The sequence below is a fragment of the Cryptotermes secundus genome, unplaced genomic scaffold (genome assembly GCF_002891405.2).
Source record: "Cryptotermes secundus unplaced genomic scaffold, Csec_1.0 scaffold2142, whole genome shotgun sequence".
Classification (NCBI taxonomy): Eukaryota; Metazoa; Arthropoda; class Insecta; order Blattodea; family Kalotermitidae; genus Cryptotermes; species Cryptotermes secundus.
Window position 1 is genome coordinate 281,746 of NW_019731253.1, and position 20,128 is coordinate 301,873.

Genomic DNA, 20,128 nt, shown 5'->3' on the forward strand with positions numbered 1-20,128 from the left:
TGATGATGATGATGATGATGATGATGATAACAAGGATATGCCAAATGCAGGTATCGTACAGGAGGCATTAAGAAGTGATAATGCATCTGAAGGTTCGTGTTATATTTTCATATTTCTTCTAACTGGCGTATCACTGTTATGCCGCAGATTTCTGAGGTGTAATTGTCAGCGTCTCAAAATCATATTTTGAATTATTACTTATTAAAATGTTCTGACCTGGAAATAGGAGAATGAAAGTGTGAGTCATGTACGTTCAAAATATATTTCAACATACTCGACGCTAGACTTTCAAATTCTTTTCAGGAAGGAAAAAAATCTTGGAGCCACATCAGTGTAACCAATAGAAGCAGCTGTGTTACGTAATATTCATACTCCAGCGGGTATGTGATCCTTGTTGATTGTAGCCATGTTACCGAGTTTTCATACGGGCTAAAAATTTACGATTTGCACACAATTCGAAGGACATTTTTAGACTCCATGTTTTGGACTACCTGGAAACAGCCTTGTGACTTCTTGGGTTCTGTGAGAACCTCAAATCCTAAACTCATTATTATTTTCGAGACCTGGTGTCCCCCGGCCGATCCTGGGATACGCCTCGCAGGATAAGGAAAACTACCCCACTTGATTCGGGTCTTAATTATTTATATTTGCTTGCTTACTTACAAACAGCTCCGTTTTAAATAAAAATGTTACATAGCATGGAATGACATGGGAAAATCTGAAAATTGATCATGACATAATTGGAAGTAGGTGCCTGAAGGGTCTGAGGAACACCACGAGAGATGAGTCAAGACGGCCGGAGGTCTGACTCAAATACCAGTCATGTTCCTTTCGAGTGTGAATATAAGTTCTACTGTTTTATTCGGCGTAAAATATTGGGGGGAAACTGCGGGCATCTTCAGGGTATTACACTGTTTTTCTCTTACGAGGATTATAAATTTATTTTGCATAATTTTATTTTGTACGCATTGTATACATCCCCTAGGAAATGTTACTGTGGGGAAGATAAGCATAACTGGAAACTAAAATATTTCCTGGCTCCCGCGGTAGGCAGTACTGGCAGGGCGATCGTCAAAATGTAATTTATTCTGTATGAACTCTATCAGCAGTATGTAAAAATTATTAATACCACGGTGTATTTACATTCATTTATTATTACAGATGGTAATAATCACAAAACAGACCATGTAAACATTATCTCAAAATGGCCTGATTTATGTTTATTTTGATCCATTATTTTAATTCCACCATTTGAAGCGTGTTTACTGTTGTACATTACAAGCCTTGCGTGACTTCAGATCGGTAGGGTTTCTCGCATTAACAGATGAAAGAGGTCGAGTGGCCATGCTATAACGGGCGATAAGTCGCTATCTTCTCACTGTAGCCGCCCGAGGGTTGAGCTCCTCACGCAGGATTTGTGGTGGACAAAGCGGCAATGGAGCAGGTTTTATCCGCGTTACTTTAGTTACCCCTGCCATTTCTCATTCCATTATTTGTTCCACAGTCATTTATCACACTACTACACCCTCTGTCCTACTAATGCCAAGCGAGAGAGAGGCATCCGCCCTAGGGATGCTTAGTACATATACAAAACGTCCATTGTCACGGTGATGTTGCTAGCAGAATGCGGGGAACACGTGCGCTTTTGGAATTTTAAATTTCTTTGAGAACGATTCTGAGTAGTAATTTGTTGTTGACTACTTTTTTTTCCCTTGGCACTACAGCCCCATTGGGCCTAGGCCTACTTCCATGAACTTCTCGGTTCACTTCGGTTTCTCTAGATCTTACAAATTCGGTAGGACTCCTTGGGCGGGTGATCAGCTCGTCGCAAGGCCTCTACCTGTACACAAACACAGAAAAACGCACACACACAAAGTAAACATCCATGCCCTGAGTGGGATTCGAACCCACGATAGCGGTTTCCAAGCGAGCGAAGACAGTACATGCCTTAGACCGCTCGGCTACCGTGACCGGCTGTTGTTGACTATTAGCATCTATATATTCTATATAATTATATGCCTCTTTATAAATATCATTCATCACTTTACCATAAAAAGGTTCGCTAATACGTTAGATGTTTGTAGAGAAAACTAAAATGTAAATAATATTGTAGCTTGTATAAAGTTTACTGGGTAACGACGTCAAAAAAAACAATGAAATAATATTCGCTGCTAGGCAACAGATTCTTAATAAAAAATTATATGCAGCCGTTACTGGGTAACGCCTCCTTAAACAAACATGTTTCAACGGCAAAGGAGTTCAACAGTGAACGGTGTTTTCTATGCGATCCGAGCCGAGATGTTATAACTGAGGCAAGTTTAGAAGTTAGGTGAGTTGCATGTAGGGAAATCTGTGAAAACAAGATATGGTCGGTGCAGTTGAGGACTTCACAGTTAGATGCCGTTACCAGGGAACGATTTGTAAAGACACAGCAGACTGAGAACACTTAGCATATCTAATAGTGATTTGTAAAGTGTGGGAATTAGCCATAGTGTTATAGTTACTTGCAGTTGCCCCTTGTAACTGATCAATAAACTCTATCTCCAATCCAAACCCCGTCGACAGTCACTCATACAAGTGACGATATACGTATACGTATACTAGTAAGGCCCGCCTATTTATTTATTTCGACCGGTGGGTTTCTTTTCTGGGACAAATTCTACTAACTGGATCTGTGGACCTTCTGGAAAAGAAAGGAGAGGGTTTGTTATTTGATGTGCCTTACTCTTATTATTACTTTACTACTCAGGAATCATTGGCCGAGCAGAAGAACAAACAAGCGCAGAGCTACTGATATGAAACTGAAGGAATGCTACATGCGCAGTTCATCTCATTTCGGCCATGGCGATCCAAAAAGTTCCCTCAAGTGTTCACAAACCTAAAATTATTGGGATGCCAATAAACCACTATACACAAAAATACACGAAGAACAAAACACTCAGTTAAAACTCTTTTTTTATTAATGAGTGATCCCGAAGATCTCCACAGTTAGCGATATTGAAGAGAATAAGAATTGAGAGGACGATAATTTTTGTCGAAAAATGTCCAACCTTATACATTTAAAGGTTTCAAAAACAAGAAAGAAAGCAAAGCTTTCGCTCCAGTGGTCCATCACAGCAAGCACGATCGAGCAACAGCAAACAGAAAGAGGCGGAATGGACAAGACTCTGTGATATGAGCTTGCTTATTTAGTGGAATAAACGTGTTCACAATGAGCGATCTGGGGTAACTGCGGAAGACGAAATACGAGTATCTCTAGTGTACGTTTGATTAGCAGTGTGCCTGGGTATAGGATCAAAGAGGTAAATCTTCTTATATTCGATTATTATTATTTCAAATTCGCTAATTCATTATTTCAATTTATTTTATTCATATATACATATTAACGAGCTAACTAACTTCGTGGAGCTGAGTCTTTCTTGAGAAACCGCCATTCTTGTCGCTACTCAAGAACTTCCCAGGAAGTTCATTACCGTGTTCAAAAGAGCCTTCCACTGGTCCCTATCCTGAGCCAGATCAATCCAGTCCATATCAACCCATTCTATCTCTCTAATATCAATTTTAATATTGTACAGCAACCTACGTATTGTTCTTCCTAGTGATCTCTTTCCATCTGGCCTTCCCACCAATATCCTATATGCATTCGTACTACATGTCGAGCCAATCTTATCCTCCTTGACTTGATAATTCTAATTACACTTAGAGAAGAGTACAAGTTATGGAGCTCCTCATTATGCAGTTTTCTCTAACCTCCAGTCACTTCAATCTCTCTTCGGTTCAACTATTCTCCTCGACTCCCTGTTTTCAAACACCCTTAGTCTATGTTCCTCCCCTAATGTCAGAAATAAAGCTTTACACCCATACATAACCAGAGGCAAAACATATGTACATATTAATACAATACAATATAAACAACTTTGTGAACATTTTTAACTTACTTTTTCCTGAGGTTATTAATTATTACAGCACGTGCTCCCAGGTACTGATTTTGCAAGATTTATGACTGTTACTCTCCTTAGTCTTTGCAGAATCGTGAAATGTGTGTGACATCAATTTCTTTCGTAAAATCGACTCTGTTGCCCTACTTTGAATAACGGGCCTGACCAGGAACGAAGAATTCCATTTTCTGGGAAATACCGCTGCATGTTAACCGACGTTTTGGAGGCGACATGTTCCGAAATGTCTGTCGAATATCAACGATCTGCACGGCGCTATATAACACAAGAAATAAGTCCTCATAACCACTGGTGTGAGAACTGCAAATCATACATGATCAGGAAAACCCTGTGGACATTATTTGGAACATGTGCAAGAGCCAGGTATCAAAAATTTCCTTTTACTGTTTTCCTTAATGTAAGGAAAATTTAAATTCCAAATATGATTTGTGACATGTAAATCATTTCTAGATAACGACTTTAGTAAACACATTCCCGCAGCAAGGAATATGCAGGCAACAATCGGATAACTTCCATTGCTATGTAACGCGCAGTAAATACAACAATAAAGGAAGAGGTGTTTTCAATGTGGTTCGCATATATCTATTGTTGGACAACGGGTGTGTATTGTATTGTATGTATTGTGGCATGTAAACCATTTCTAGACAGCGACTCTAGTAAACACATTCCCGCAGCAACGAATACGTAGGCAACAATCGGATAACTTCCGTTGCTATGTAACGCGCAGTAAATACAACAGTAAAGGAAGAGGTGTTTTCAATGTGGTTCGCATATATCTATTGCTGGACAACGGGTGTGTTTTCTGTGGATCTGCCTTGAGACTATATAAGTGGTACAGAACCGATTCAAGAGAGAGAGAGACAGACAGAGACTGTGAGTGAGGCGAGACCTTGGCAGTGAACGAAGAATGGTTGGACTGAAGATTGATTTTGAGTCACTGCAAGTGATTATGATCTAGGTAGATTGCAAAGTAGGTGTCCATAAATCCAATCATCTAATTCAAAACCTGTTATTATTAGTATCTATCTACAAAAAGGATTCGTAAATTTACATAATGAATGATAAAAATGTGATTTTGCAGCATCCCGTTGGACTGCGTGGATTTGGCTTTGCGTCTCTCTTTCTGCCATCTTCTCTTTACTGTCTCTACATGTTTCGGTCTAACCGTTCATTTTCAGGTGTGCAGGTGGTTGTGATGACCTGCCACTCAAAGTAATGCTGTTTTGTGTCTCTTATGCAGTTGCAGTTGCCGAGGTAGGCCGAAACAGATGTTTCTTCTTTGGCGCTACAGCCCCAATTTGGGATTGGCCTACATTCATGAAATCATTGGTTTCACTTCAGTTTACTAGATCTTAAGACATTCGGTAGGGCTCCTTGGGCGGGTGATCAGCTCGTCGCAAAGCCTCTACCTGTACACAAATAACAAAACACGCAAGCATGTACGCATACAAACAACGATATCTGGAGTGGGATTACAACCCACGACGCCAGCTTCCGATCGAGCGAAGACAATGCATGCCTTAGACCTCTCGGCTACCGTGACCAGCCAATAGTCTAATAATATTTCTGCATTTATATGGACATACAGAAGGAAAGTCTGAGGAAACCTCAGAAATCCGGTTCTTCGAGTACAGCCTCCACTCTAACCGAGTTCCTCCCAGATGCAAGTCAGAAGTTCCACCGCTTGAGCTGGGATAACATGGGTTTGTGTGGTTCAGCTTGTTGAGTGGGGGTGGCTGCTCCTCTGCTGGGATACAGGAGGAACTTGGACCGGATGTGAGCCACGTACTTCGGAGAACTGAACTGCACACAGATGTTCGCGGATTGCTCGTTAATATTCTGATCTGTCTGCGTCGCGTTTGACTTCGCTGCGGGCACAGACAAGAGCCGTTCGCGAGGAGGGAGATTGGACGCTTAACAATGAACATTCTATTAACTTCGTCTCGCTTAAAGCACGCATCCAATTCTCATTACAAGCAGTGAGCTAAACAAACTGAACGAATATGAAAGTTGATTCTGGTGCCGTTCATGTAGAAATAATGCAGCTCCCCTTTATTCTTTGTGTTGAAATGTTTCTGTCTAGTGCTGCTATCTGTCTCTCATTATAAACAGCTCCAACCGTGAATTCTGCTCAGAGATGAGAGAGTCGCTCGTGAACTGCTTGTACTTGCGTGGCCTATCGGTAGATGAAGCCCTACTGAATAATGAAATAGTGCCTACGTCTGAGTTTGATTTGTTTCATTCTGGTCCGTCACACTAACAATTACAAATATAAATCACTCCGTCCAATGTGATCTGTAAGTTTTTTACTACATGAAAACTTAACACCCTTACATGTTTCGGTCTCTGTGGACCATCTTCAGAGGGCAAACATCACTACAAATAGGAAACCACCATCACATAAGTTGTTTAGACGTAAAGTACGTACACTTATATGCTACAATACACAGTACACAAAATAGAACATTTCACAAACACAGCAGTTTCCTGGGAATGTAAAGTTTTTTAAAAATTGGTATAAAATTTCTTGATACTAATTAAAAAATTTTTGTATTGTCAATAATTAAAATTCGTAAACCATGCAGGCTCGTGTTCGTCCTCCCATCGTCCCTCTTATATGGGGCAGATATTGTGCCACCTGGCTATCTTGATGTGGACGTTCTTTATATCGTCCAGGGTCTGCTCGTGGCTGCTGTGCTGTTTTCACTGTTGAACAGTGAAAACAGCAACATCGAGAAACGTTACGAACTTACAACGCATGAGCCATGGCTAATTTGGTAATTCTACGTCAATCTGCTGTTACCAGTCAGCTGAAGAAAGGTTTCGTTGCCGTATGCTTCAATACGATAACATGAAGAGGAAAGGAGAAGCAGAAGTCAAGCTCCACTAACTCTAAACTCGACAGTAGTCTGGGGTGCTCATTGCTACACGTTCCGGCCATGCGACCTCTGACAATAAGCTCAGGGTGTAAGATATTTAGGAGACAGAATAGCTCCTAGGATAGGCCTGCACAAGGTAGCTCTGAGAAGTATCCCTTTCCTTGCCGGGGTTCGAACCCGCGTCGTTGTATGCCTAGACAATTGATCTACTTCCTATAGTTGTTTTTGAAATTAGGCAATTAATTAATGAGTTTATTAATTAATTATTAAATCACTTACTTAGTCGCTCATTTATGTTACTGCATACTCACTTATAAGCTGAACACAGTGGAACCGAGGTCTAAGCCATGAACTGATTCTGCTGGCTCAAAAGCTGGGATCGTACGTTCAAATCCTACTTGAGGCACGTGCGTTTATTCTGTGTGCAGATAGAGGCCTTGGACGGGCTGATCCCCCGTCCAAGGAGTCCCACCGACTGTGTAAGACATTAATAAACTGAAAAGGCGGTCAAAGCCCAACAAAAGGGTGCAGAGCCACTGATGAGTGAATGGATACTCACTTATACGTATCAATAAATAAAGCGGTGTGTTTTATGCTAATCCCAGTCTTCTTAATGTATGAATAAATAAGGGAAAATGTGCGACAGAGCCTAAACAACGAAGACATTTACTTGAGAAAGGTTGGTAGCGTCAGCAGAAATTGTCAGATGTAGACGGTGAGAGCCTTCAGTTATTTGCGCTTAGTTTCCGTTGCCACTCACCTAGCGACAACGATTTTAATACGACTGCTTCGTAGACTGAATGCAGGAGAGAGGACAATAGCGTACGGATCGAATCTTGAGGAAACGGGATGTCAGAACTGCTGAAATTTACGGAACAGCGACAGTCAGACGGAGCGTAACTGCGCGAGCCAGAGGAAGAAGGGGCTATTCTTGTCGGCGATGCGAAGCTCATCGGCCATGAAATGAAAAGATGCGTTGAGATGTATTAAGATTAATTAGAGTATCTGGGACAACCGAATAATCGGAAGTCATAAAACTGTACCTGGGGGCCTGTCACTTACCACTTACCTGTCACCCACCCCCTTGTCCGAAATTTTTCTTCTGCGCATTCAAGTTTACTCTTGGCCTTGTTCGAAGTTACGTGACGCTTGCTTTACCACACACCGCCACGTAGTGCACTGGATTACCGGCCTCGCACAGACTGTCATATTGCCCACAGCAAAACGGTCGGTAAAATGTACCGCGTCAACAGCAACATAAACGAAGACCGCCATTGCGTTATTAAATATACATAACAAGAACTTTTAGTATATTTAAACCAGTTTTAAACAAAATCAAAAGAAACCAGCTTAATCCCCAAACGAAACAAATGCAGTGGTTCCTCAGAAGTAGATCAACACCATCAACAGAAAGCAACCTCCTTCTGTATAAAGCAGTACTGGAAAACATCCGGATTTAAGGCATTCAGCTATGGTGAACAGCATCAAATTCCAACAATGAAATTCTTCAGCTCTTCCAATCCAAGGCTCTCCGATCCATTTTGAACGCATCTCGGCGCATAAACAACCACAGGATCTATGAAGATCTACTCAGTGAAATAAAAAGGGGGAATACCAAATACTTAAGAAAATTATAAAACCACGCCCATGCACTAGCAGTGAACCTACTAGACAATAGCGAAATTGTGCACTGGCTGGTAAGATACACCGTCTTAACTCTAGACAGATGGACCCGAGTGAAACCACCAAAAAAGGCGTGGCAATGATAACTAATTGAACACTGAACGAGTTACGTCACTGGGCATAACTCATTTGCGATCCAGTACTTATTGAACACATACATTTATTGCAGATTATGTATACTAAATGTGAAAAACAAATTTCAACAAGTTACTGTTGATCTTTACAGCTCATTCTAATTATATTAGATATTTAATTTTAAATCTTAAAGCAATTATGTTCTTATATGGTGCTATAATAACAATCTATATTCAAGCAACAAACTAAATTAAACTAACTGCATGAAGCTGAGGCCTTCTTGAGAAGCTGCCAGTTGTGTACCCACAAATTCCCAGGATTTTATGGAACCCGAAGATTTATTACCGTGTCTACAAGAGCCCTCCATTGGTCCCTATCCTCAGCCAAATCAACCCAATCCACACAATTCCAGCCTATCTTTCTAAGATCCATTTTAATATTGTTCACCCACCTACGTCTTGGCCTTCCCAGTGGTCTCTTTCCTTCTGGCTTTCCAACGAATATTCTATATGCATTCCTCCTCTCCTCAATTCGTGTTACATGTCTTGTCCATCTCATCCTCTTTGACTTATCATTCTAATTTTGCTTGGAGAAGAGTACAAGTTATGAAGCTCCTCATTATGCAGTTTTCTCCAACCTCCTGTAACTTCATCTCTCTTCGGTCCAAATATTCTCCCCAAAACCCTCAGTCTATGTTCCTCCTTTAATGTCAGATACCAAGTTTCACGCCCATACAGAACCACTGGCAAAATTTTAATTTTCTATATTCTAATTTTTATGTTTTTATACATGGATAAGAAGCGAAAGTAGACGGCGTTAAACCTCGGCCTCCATGAGGTATGATAGTGGATATAAATGCGGGAGATAGCAGAGGAAGTTAATTGTGCGAACATTTGTGTATATAATGAGGCCTCTCCAATGTATCTCAACTGCTGTTGAACTAATCCTTTATCAATTGGAACCTCAGCCCTCATAGCTCTGTGTACAGCGTTATGTGTGAGTAATTATGTGCAGAAGTTCCGTAAACTACTTGGCCCGTGGCATGTAACCGGCACAAGTGTGCTGCCAGGTACTCTAGTGCCTCAAGGCTGCAGGGCGGCTTCTTCTGACGAGCCACTGGAGTATCAAGATCTCTCAAGGAGGAGGAGCACGTTATTACTTACAGGAAGGTCATAGAAGTCCGCCTCAGACACAAATTACCCAATTACATCTTCGGTAATTGGCCCCATGCCTTGGGGTAGATCACAGACAAACAAATCATTGTCTCTCTATAGAGGAAAATAAATCCTTGAATAAACCCAACAACCTATGGGTTCTGTGAAGACAAAGGGATGATTATCCCGAGGATGAAATTAATTTGACGAGCTTCAGAGGGGGGATAATTTCCTTCCCCTACCAGAAATCGAAGCCCGATTATTCTGAAGTCCAGCAAGTAGCCTATTCGCCATGCAGACTGAACTGTTCAGCGCCTTATACAGGAAGAACCGACACGTTTTACGGAACGTTACTATTTGAATCAGTACCAAAAGAATCTTTCAGGGTACAGCGCATGTCCCCAGGCAATAAGCAGACGCTGTTTCGTGCCTCTTATACGCCTACTATGAGGAAATCATGATTTTGCTTGCGGGTTTATCATTTCGTATTTTATGAGAAGTGATGCGTTTACGTGTTACAAGAACATCATGGACTGTCCTTCCATCTTGACTTTTTTTTTTGTGACTCCTGAAACTTATACCTCAGAGATCAACAATTCTGTAATAAAGTGCTACGGTTCATACAGATACGGGGGCTAGGGATGTGACGTGTCTGTCTTTCACAGGACAGGGGAGCTATTGTTACCTGCTGATCTCACTTCGACAAGTGCCTACCCGTGAATACAATTTCGTCATGGTCCCATTCAAACCAAATATAGGCAGAGCAGGCGACATGGCACTGTCCTTAGAGAGTTGAAAACTTTCGCTTATAACTTGATATAGGTCTTCAACATAACCACGGACATAGATAGACGGACTCCAAAAAGTGATATTTCTTTTTACTATGTAAAGAAACGTTCATACAGGAAGAAATATATGACGCACCGTCACAGATCTTTAGGGATTCAATATTTCCAGGGACTCCCTGAGAATAGTTCTGGAGTGACTAAGGTAAAGCACGAAGTGCCTTAGAGTGTTGTGTTCCCTGAACTCACAAGTAAGTGCCCACATCACCGATTCCAATGTTTTCCTTTAAAATTCGGCCATTTTAATACACGGCCTATAAAAATTTTGAGATGCAAAACGCAATGTAGCCTGAATTAAATTTCGTACTTGACGTAGAGATACTGGCGACATCTGTCGCCTTACTGCAGAGTTTTCTTTAAGAAGAGGATTTCCAGTCTTCGTGTTTCGTAAAGGATTTTCATGTCATTTTGGCAAAGCTTCAGAGCAGCGTGGCGCGACACTAGGGGTTTATTTCTGACACGGCCGTAAAAATCTTTAAAAAGTAAAGTCTTACATCCAGGGCATGACTTTCTGGGCCACATCACCGTCAAGACGCAACACAAGTTGGGCGTGCACAGAATGGCGAAGGCGTGACAACCACAGGATGTCTCTCGCGACTACGGTTCTAGGATGATAAAACAACATTACAACGGTCGTGGGGTGGTTGAAGACTGTTGTTTCGGTACAAAACTATATACAGATAAAAGATGGAGCCGGGTAGCCGAGTATGAACTCAAGAGAAGAGAGTAATACAAAGGTGAAATTAGCTTCCGGCTTGTTATCGGAAAGAATCACTCGTGGTCCATGGAAATATTATTTTTTCTTCTTGCACCTTGTCTGTCGTTCAGTGTTCGTTTACTTCCAATAACATCTGGTCAACACAGCCAATATTTTGTGTCTCAATTATTTTATTTTTGAAGATATCTTTTGTTTCGTATTTTATTATCAGCACCAAACCAAGAATCACCTATCGAAACACAAATTATCTCATGTGACGATCTGATAAGTAGATAAAATAAATCATTAAAAGTATTTTGTGTTTTTACACTGGGCTAGCGGGTTCGAATCCTACTCGAAAAATGGAGTTTATCCTATGTTTGTGCTGTCCTGTGTAGATACTGGCCTTGCGACAAGGTTGATCGCCCTTCCAAAGAGTCCTAAAGGCTGCCTATAAGAATCATAATTTCAAAATTATTTCTGAATGGGACCAAGCCACAGAGTCTAATTAGTAGAAGGAGAAGAAGACAAATTTTATTTAAATACTGTCCATATTATAATCATATTGATTGGATTTTACGTATTTTGCAACATACCACAATATTTTTAAAACAAAGTTTTGGTAAAGAATTGCTTATTTTTCCGTGGCATGGGAAAAAGCACCCTGCCTACGAAATGTATACATGTGGTTCTCATTCTCATGAACATCGCCCATACTTGAGATAAGTTAAATGTGAACGAAGAGTACAGTATCTCAGCACCTGAATTATACTGTGACATGACGCCTGAAAGCTGGAATAGTGGAGCCACAGTAGACATTCATTTCTAGGCAACGTCTCGGGAAACATATTCCCGGGGAAATTAACACGCACGCAACAAAAGAACTACAATTTCTACACAACGGCGAGGTAAACGAAACTCTGTATCAACAGAGGAATTGTTAGGAAAAGGTGTTTTCTGTTGGGACTTCCCCGAGGCTATATAAAAGTAAAAAAAAAAAAAGTAAAGCTATCCCTGTACTAGGCAGTGAAGGCCCATAGGGTTGTGAGACGTTGAGAGTCCCACATTATCTAGACAATCGGCTCAAAGTGAGGTTGTCAGTCTTACGCACTGGCCGTCCTTTACACCACCCCTCCCGTAGATTCCAGGTACTCATTTGTGCTAGAGGCTGAGTCGACCCCAGGGACATAGTGCGGCTGGAAATATTAGGTCAATTTAAAAATCCAATGGCCTCATCGGGAATCGAACCCGCGACCTTCCGGCTTGTAACATAGTGCCTCAACCAACTACGCTACCGCGAACTCCCCCCCCCACCAAATTCTTCGATATATGTAACAAAATTCACCTTGAGTTTGCGATTTCTGTGTCGTTTCGCCATCAGAATTCTATGATTGTCCTTTGCCTGGTATCGGAGCTTGCTAGATATCACTTTTATAAAATTACTGCGTGACCATGAAGTTCTTAATTATATGCAAGTTAGTGAATTCGAGGAAGATGGTAAAGTTCTCTTTTGTCAGTCATGTGGAAAATCAATTGTCACACAACATCGTTCTCAAGGCACAAAATATTTGAGTGGAACAAGCACACTGCAGCCGTTGTCGACTTAAGCCTCTAACTGATGAGTCTTCCGCTACAAGTTCCCTTCCCTGTGCAAAGAACTTGTGTCTGCTGACGTAACATCCCCCCCCTCCTTCTCAAAACAAAGAAGTTACACATTTCTTTCTGAATATCATAAATACTATATTGTAGGGTCATGACGTATAGTTGTATGTAATATAACACATGTAACAGCTACTACATAATTAGGCTCCTTTTTGCCATTATCAGGTAAACGCACCATTCCTTGCAGTTTCCCTTTCCTCTGGTCTGCTTTACCCCCCCCCCCTACATTGGTCAAGGTTTACAGAATGGGGGTGTTTATATTCGGATTTGTTTTATATAATGCCTCTCTTGTATAATGCGAAATAAATGTCATATTATTAAAATTGAATTTAAAATATTAATGTATTTAATTTTAAAATATTAAAACGCTAAAGGTTTGAATTATGAAGATGTCTACTGTGTGCTTTGTGTTGCTCTTGATGATGTGGAACTTGTTCTCTGTACTACTATTGTACTCTTGAGTGTTTCTGTATGTGTACTCTGTGTGCATTGAGAGAGGGACTTACATGTATGCTTTTTCTTACCTGGTGCCGTTCTTCTAGTTGTGTAGTCCGCAGTTCTGTGAGTATGCAATGTTTTACTTCACGTGTCCTTTCTCGGGGCTCCATCTGAAATAAGAATTTATTGCTGGTTATATTTAGTAATAAAAACCTTAAAGAATTCTAGAAGTTATCAGAGAGACCATATCGGAGGAAAATGGCGAACACTAGAATTATAATATTGCAACGTGTTAGGAGTAGGTACTTCATGGTAAAGCAATGACAGCGAGCCGTTGGGTAAACAACGAAAGCGTCTCCCCGGAGATGAACAACAGAGAGCTTGTTGCGCTCGTTGCGTAACAACGGACTGTCTGAACAGCGGCAACGGAACCGTGAGGAATGTCAGGTATCCGGTCCACATAACCCCTGTATAGGAGAGCTAGTTAGACCCTGCGAGTCGTAGGAGGCGACGAAAAGGGAAGTCTCAAATCTGAGACAGTAAATATGGTCGCGAGCCCCAATGAACTCGGACCAGAGAAAGATTGCACTGGCAAGGGTCAGCAGCATATACAAAAGGCAGACCCGTCCTCTCGTCAGAGAGGGCGTCCCACAAAAACAAGACCGTGAATTTGAAACAGTAATAAATATTTGGTCATGATGGGGCTCGACACCAAGACTTACTGACTGACCGTCAGTCGCAATGTGACTTGGACTTGGACTTGGACTTGGACCCGAACGAACGAGACAGTTGGGATGTCGCATTGAAGTAGAGGCAGTAGTTGTGATACTGCAAGTGGTAATAATTGTAAGGTGTGTAAGTGTGAGTGTCCAATGATAATTCGCTAAATCGAGACCCACGTGAAGTTATCTGTCGCGTGGCATACCCGACACGTGACAATATACTATAAAGGAGCTGGCTACTGGCTGGACGACTGAGGGCTCATAGTTCGAGTTCCGGTGGGATCAAGAATTTTCTTTCCTCCTCAAGGAAATAGCGGCCCCGGTCTAGAAAACTGAAATTAACGGTCATGAGGAATCGTTGTGCTGACCACGCGACACCCTGTATCCGCAAGAATTGGTAACAAACGTCGGTCGCTCCGTCGGTATATTATACGAATCTTATACGAGAAAAACATCAGTTCCTTTATCTTTTATACGACGCTAGGACTACTTGGAGGGGGATCAGCCCGTCTCAAGGCACACACAGGACAGGGCACAAACAAAGAATAAACATACACAGACATCAATGTCTCAAGTGGGATTTGAACCCACGACCATAATGTTTGAGCGGGTAAAGAGATTTCATGCCTTAGACGGCGAGGACACTGTGATCGGCAGGCCTATCAACTACAGAGGTCATTTATCATCGGATAAGTTGCAGCGAAAAGGATGGAGGAAGAAGTTTATCACTTTCAGTGGAATATCTGAGGAACTGAATTTAATGCACATATGGATACTTTGTTCACTGACTGGCATTCGAACCGGCGGCATCGAGAATGTGAAATTGGAATGTTAAATGAACGTACTGTGTTGTTCCGAACTTTCGCTTTACAAGAGGCCAGCAGAGTGCGAAACTTTAGACTTATTTGTAGTCTCATTGCTGCGCTGAAGAGAGAGGAAGTGCGTTGACAAAGAGCAGCACTGTGCAATGCAATGAATGGGACTGAAACAATGCTCCTTATCTTGTGTACCCAAGACTACTCCTGCCGTGTACACAGCAAGCATTCTCTCTCATTACACTTTATATAAAGCAAGTAACGGTCGCTGAACACACAGGGGCCAATATCATTGCGAAGGCAAATATTTCCGGAGAGAAATATTGATATAACATTCAGACTGTAAGACATCACTAATGTTAAGAGGCTTACAGGTGCAAAGAACGCTATTCAACAAGATTGGGGTAATATAATTATGAAAAATAGATGCTTAATTTCGTTTTGATATGCAGAGTTTAATTCCGGATGTAAACAAAGTTCAACCGCATTTTGCATTGAATTGGCCTCCTTTGTCAGAAAACAAACTCATCCTGTACAAAGCAGTACTCAAACCCATGCGGACGTATGAAATTTATCTATGGGGAACAGCCTCAAATTCCAACATCGAAATCTTCCAGCCCTTCCAATCCAAGACTCTCCGATCCATTCTGAATGCTCCTTGGTGCATAAACAGCCACAGGATCCATGAAGATCTCCAAATAAACACAGTGTTCAGTAAAATGAAAGAAATGGAATACCAAATACTTAAGAAGGCACATTTTTCATTTCGTAATTATTTCTCGTATGTTTGTGAATCGTGAGAAACTTATGTTTATTACTGAAAGAAACATGTAATGTAATTAAGAAAATATTATCATATGAAACTTCTAATAGTTTGAATACACGTTAATAATCGTATGTCTTGCATAAAAAGGAAAAGGGCAATTTCAAGAAATGTTGCATGTTAAAATTTTGTGATCACCATACTTGTAGTTACTATAGGATTCTGACGATGGTGTATAACACACTGATATATATTGGGTTTTTGGATTTTATCCATCGTCCTGGTTTTTAAGATAAATAATAAAAACACGACGTTTCGGAAACTGGATCTGTTTCCGTCCTCAGGTGAAGGAAAACACCTATTCTGTTTGGTCCGTTAGAAAGAGCTAGCCTCAATCACTGGACCAGGACGATGGATAAAGTCCAAAAACTCATTATATCAGCATATTTGTGATCAGCAGGCAGTTTAATGCAGAACCTATTTCTTACGGGGTAAATCAAAAGAACGTTAACATCTGCTGTGCAGTGGAATCATCAACCGTTGCTAATAAAATCGTTCATGAAAGTGTTAAACACAAAGAGTTCATACTGACTGACTCGTAACGTCATGATCTCAACTTCGTAATAAACAGCTATGAAGTGAAATCATCTCTGTTAAAATTCACTTAATAGACTTTCGACGTAAACATAAGGACAATTATAAAGTGAATTCTGATGACGTCAATTGGAACATACCTGGCCCAGAACGGGGTAAACTACTGTGTTTATGACAGCAGGGTTAAGTTTATATGTTTCATGCTGGCAAAGAATCTCTTATCAAACTGAACAACTATGACAACGGGAATATCCTGAGTTCTGAGGAAATTTCGGTTAGTAAGATGAATAGCTACTGGCTGGAAGTCCAGGGGTCGATATTCTCTTCCACAGAACATTCATACTGGCCTCGAGGTAAATACAGTCTCATGTTAATAGCGTTTTGTGGCACCGTCTTTGCAGCACTTATATCAACAAACAAAATCGATACTGAGGTGACATCATTCGTTTATTTCACAAAGGCGTCGCTATATGTTTCGGCCCTTAGAGTCATCATTAGGCCAAACTATTGAAATGTGATCTGAGTGAGTGAATTGTATTTCCTATTGCGGATCCATATTATTGCAATATTTTACAATCTGTTTATCGAATACACGTTTTTGTTGAAAAGTAATCCAAAAAATACACAGTTTGCTTAAAACGAAGCTTCAGAATTAATATAAAAATTAAAATATATGGTTTGGATAAATATTAATACAATTCTAGTATTAAATTAAAATGAATCATTGCAATTAAACTTCGATTTTAAGATTTGATTCTAAATTGGCTTATGAACTAAAATTTGGGGGTGAGGGTTCTTCGGGTTTTGTTATGGTCGTTGTTACGTGGTAAGGCGTAGTTAAGTCTCCTGTTGACTAGATACTGGGGGTAAGGGGGCAGGAACATAATGCTGTACACTTACGTCCAGGTAGAGCGCAGATTAATAGCATATGGAGATGCACTGTATATTCCCTTCATGCTGTAGCGGGTGGGGTAATGGAGAGCTTCCCAGTGTACCTTCTAGGGGTCACAGCTGCTGACAGACCAGTATAACCGATGTTAATTAGCATTCAACACAATTTCTCCATCACGGTATCGTGGATTAGATTAACTGACAGATCTATAACAACAATGCACGGCCCAGTATTGTTTTGAATTACCGTATTTGCGCATGTATAGGCCGCGTGCGTGTATAGGCCGCAGCACAATTTTCAGACAGAAATTATAGAAAAAATAATTTTCTTGGAATATTATTTCAGGAGTAGAAATTATTCCGAAATTTGGCAACGTTTCATTTTTTTTTAAATTATAGAAAAAATAATTTTCTTGGAATATTATTTCAGGAGTAGAAATTATTCCGAAATTTGGCAACGTTTAATTTTTTTTTAAATGAAGTGTGATTTCGAATATTTCGAATATAAGCCGCACCCCAGTTTTCCCTTGAATTTTTGGCAAAAAATGTGCGGCCTATACATGCGTAAATACGGTACGTAGTCTCAACTTGTAGGCCTATTCTCATTCTCAGGTTATTTATACATTGTCACGTGTAGGGTGATACTCGTGACAAAAATAATGGGTTCCAACTAGGATGATTGGATTTATTAGAACTTCTGTGACACACCACATCTTAATTATATACAATACAGCGCTAGCGCCGATCTACACACTTTACAGTTCACCGTTGCATACGCACTATAGTTCTCAGTCTCCACTAGTTTCTCCGTTGTATTGCCTGTAAACATTTGTCGTCTCTACCCACAATTGTTAAGAACTTACTTTGTAATTGTCAGTATTTTGGGCGTGTCCTCTTAAACTGATTACTGAACCCTGTGATACACGGCACTGCGCGTTGCAGATGATGTCCCAGCCCACCGCAAACTTGTGTCGTGTTTCGGCTTGGGACACATGTGCTGCCTTCTCTTATTGAGAACAGAATTACCGTCAGGTATTGCAAACCGCAAGAGGGACACTGTGGGGCAATAGCTAAGCGAGAAAAACAGCAGCACAGTCCGGTAACTACAGCACGTTAATAGCGGAGCATAATGTTTCCAACTCATAATCTGCAAATGAAAGTAATATTAAACAGCTCTAACGATAAAAAGCAAAAGCAAACGAAGTACAATTTCATTTCTCGTCACTAGACTGCAAAGAACTGCGTACACGTGTCCTCAGCAGACTGAAAACTTAACTGAATGCTGAGTTCTATCTACTGGGATACAAAACCGTGCATTTCGGCTTAACTCAACAGACGTTTCGGAGGCACGTATCGCCACCATCTTCAGGGCCGAATATTAAGACAAAAATAAAACAGATAGCAAAAAGAATCAGTTTATTGACAGCAGCTAAAATTAATTATAAGCAAGCACTAAAGTTATGAACAAATAGACAAAGAAGAAAAGAAAATATATAAAAAGTAACACTAAGAACTAGGTAGCATAGCATTAGGAATATGTATAAGAAAACTAAATTTGATTAAAATTGTCCATAATAATAAAGAGATCAAAATACCGAGGATGAAAAAGTGAAGTTTACTCTCTTCTTCGTTGTGAGCTGTGTAGTGTGGCATGTAGTAATCTATTTACCACACTACACGGTGTCACATCAGAGGAGAGTGTAAACTTGATAATCACAACCGTGAGAAACTCAGATCTCACAAGAAACGAATACGAACCAATGTGTTATTATGCCAGCCATTCGCATTAAAATGCGGATAGAACCAGCAGCTCAAACGCCGGGTTTATATGCAACAACGCACAACGTCCAGTATGCTATTGCCGTAACACGGATTCTGTGCCGACGAGATCATGTGGCCAGACTCTCAGTTCATTTGAGGTGCGTGGGCACAAGGATAGCATGCAAGAGAGAAGTCGGTGAAGGGGTTTCAGCATATGAAGCTGGTCTAAGTCAGTTAGCTTAATTTTCCCCTCAAAGGAATAACTCGCAATGCAAGACACGTAGTTTTGTCTGCTGCATTTCCTACCCGACAACCACCGAGTCACAGCGAAGCGTTTCACAATTAAGAAAACTCGCTACGTTTCCATAATTCTTCTCTCGTCCTTTCTGTAGCTATAAACATTGGGACTGGTCCCTTAATGAATCATTTCAGGAGAAAGTGCGAGTTCAGATGAGGGCCGGATCGATTGGATACACGTCTTAGTGTACGGGGTAGACTGTGTGAAACTGTGTGAATGGTAAGAGTGTTAGAGTACATAGGAACAACACGACATAATAAGATTACGGCAAGGGAGGGGGCGCAAAGAAGCATAATTTATATGAAGACCCGGAGGGAAGCTCGCTCCAAGGATATGGTATAATTATAAGTACAATATACTTCGGTAAGCCCCTGTGCCGGAGTCTTCACTTTGAAATTAGACTTCCCCGCCACCCTCGCCTCCTGTGCACTGCATCCTTTGTCTCACCTTGCAGTGTGACGACGTATTCTCCTCAGCCCTTTATACGTATATCCAGCTCAGGTACGCTATACGTAACCTGTCACAATTGATACGTACGTTGCTGCAGAAACTTTCTTGGCACGGTGAAGGACACATGTCTGTTACACGTGGTGTTAATATCTTCCTGGGAGTCTTGTGTCTTTCGTATTCCAATTCTCTCTTCCTTTATTTTTATGTATGTGTATATACATATAAAGACCAAGGCGTAGGTGGGTGGATAATATTAAAATGAATCTTAGAGAGACAGGATGGGATGGTATGGATTGCATTGATCTGGCTCAGGATAGGGACAAGCGGAGGGCTCTTGTGAACATGGAAATGAACTTTCGGGTTCCATAAAATGCTGCGAAATTTTTGAGTAGCTGCAGAACTGGGGGTTCCTCCAGAAGGGCTCAGCTCCATGAGTAAAAAAAAA

The 20,128-nt window shown here is 40.9% G+C and overlaps 1 long non-coding RNA gene across 1 annotated transcript in view; it reads right to left on the reverse strand.

The window, feature by feature from the left end:
• Positions 1 to 20,128, reverse strand: part of LOC117282491 — a 221,377-nt gene that overhangs the window by 143,372 nt on the left and 57,877 nt on the right. The window contains exon 2 of the long non-coding RNA XR_004513242.1: positions 13,476 to 13,559. This is a non-coding gene — a long non-coding RNA (uncharacterized LOC117282491). The remainder of the gene's footprint in view (positions 1 to 13,475; positions 13,560 to 20,128) is intronic.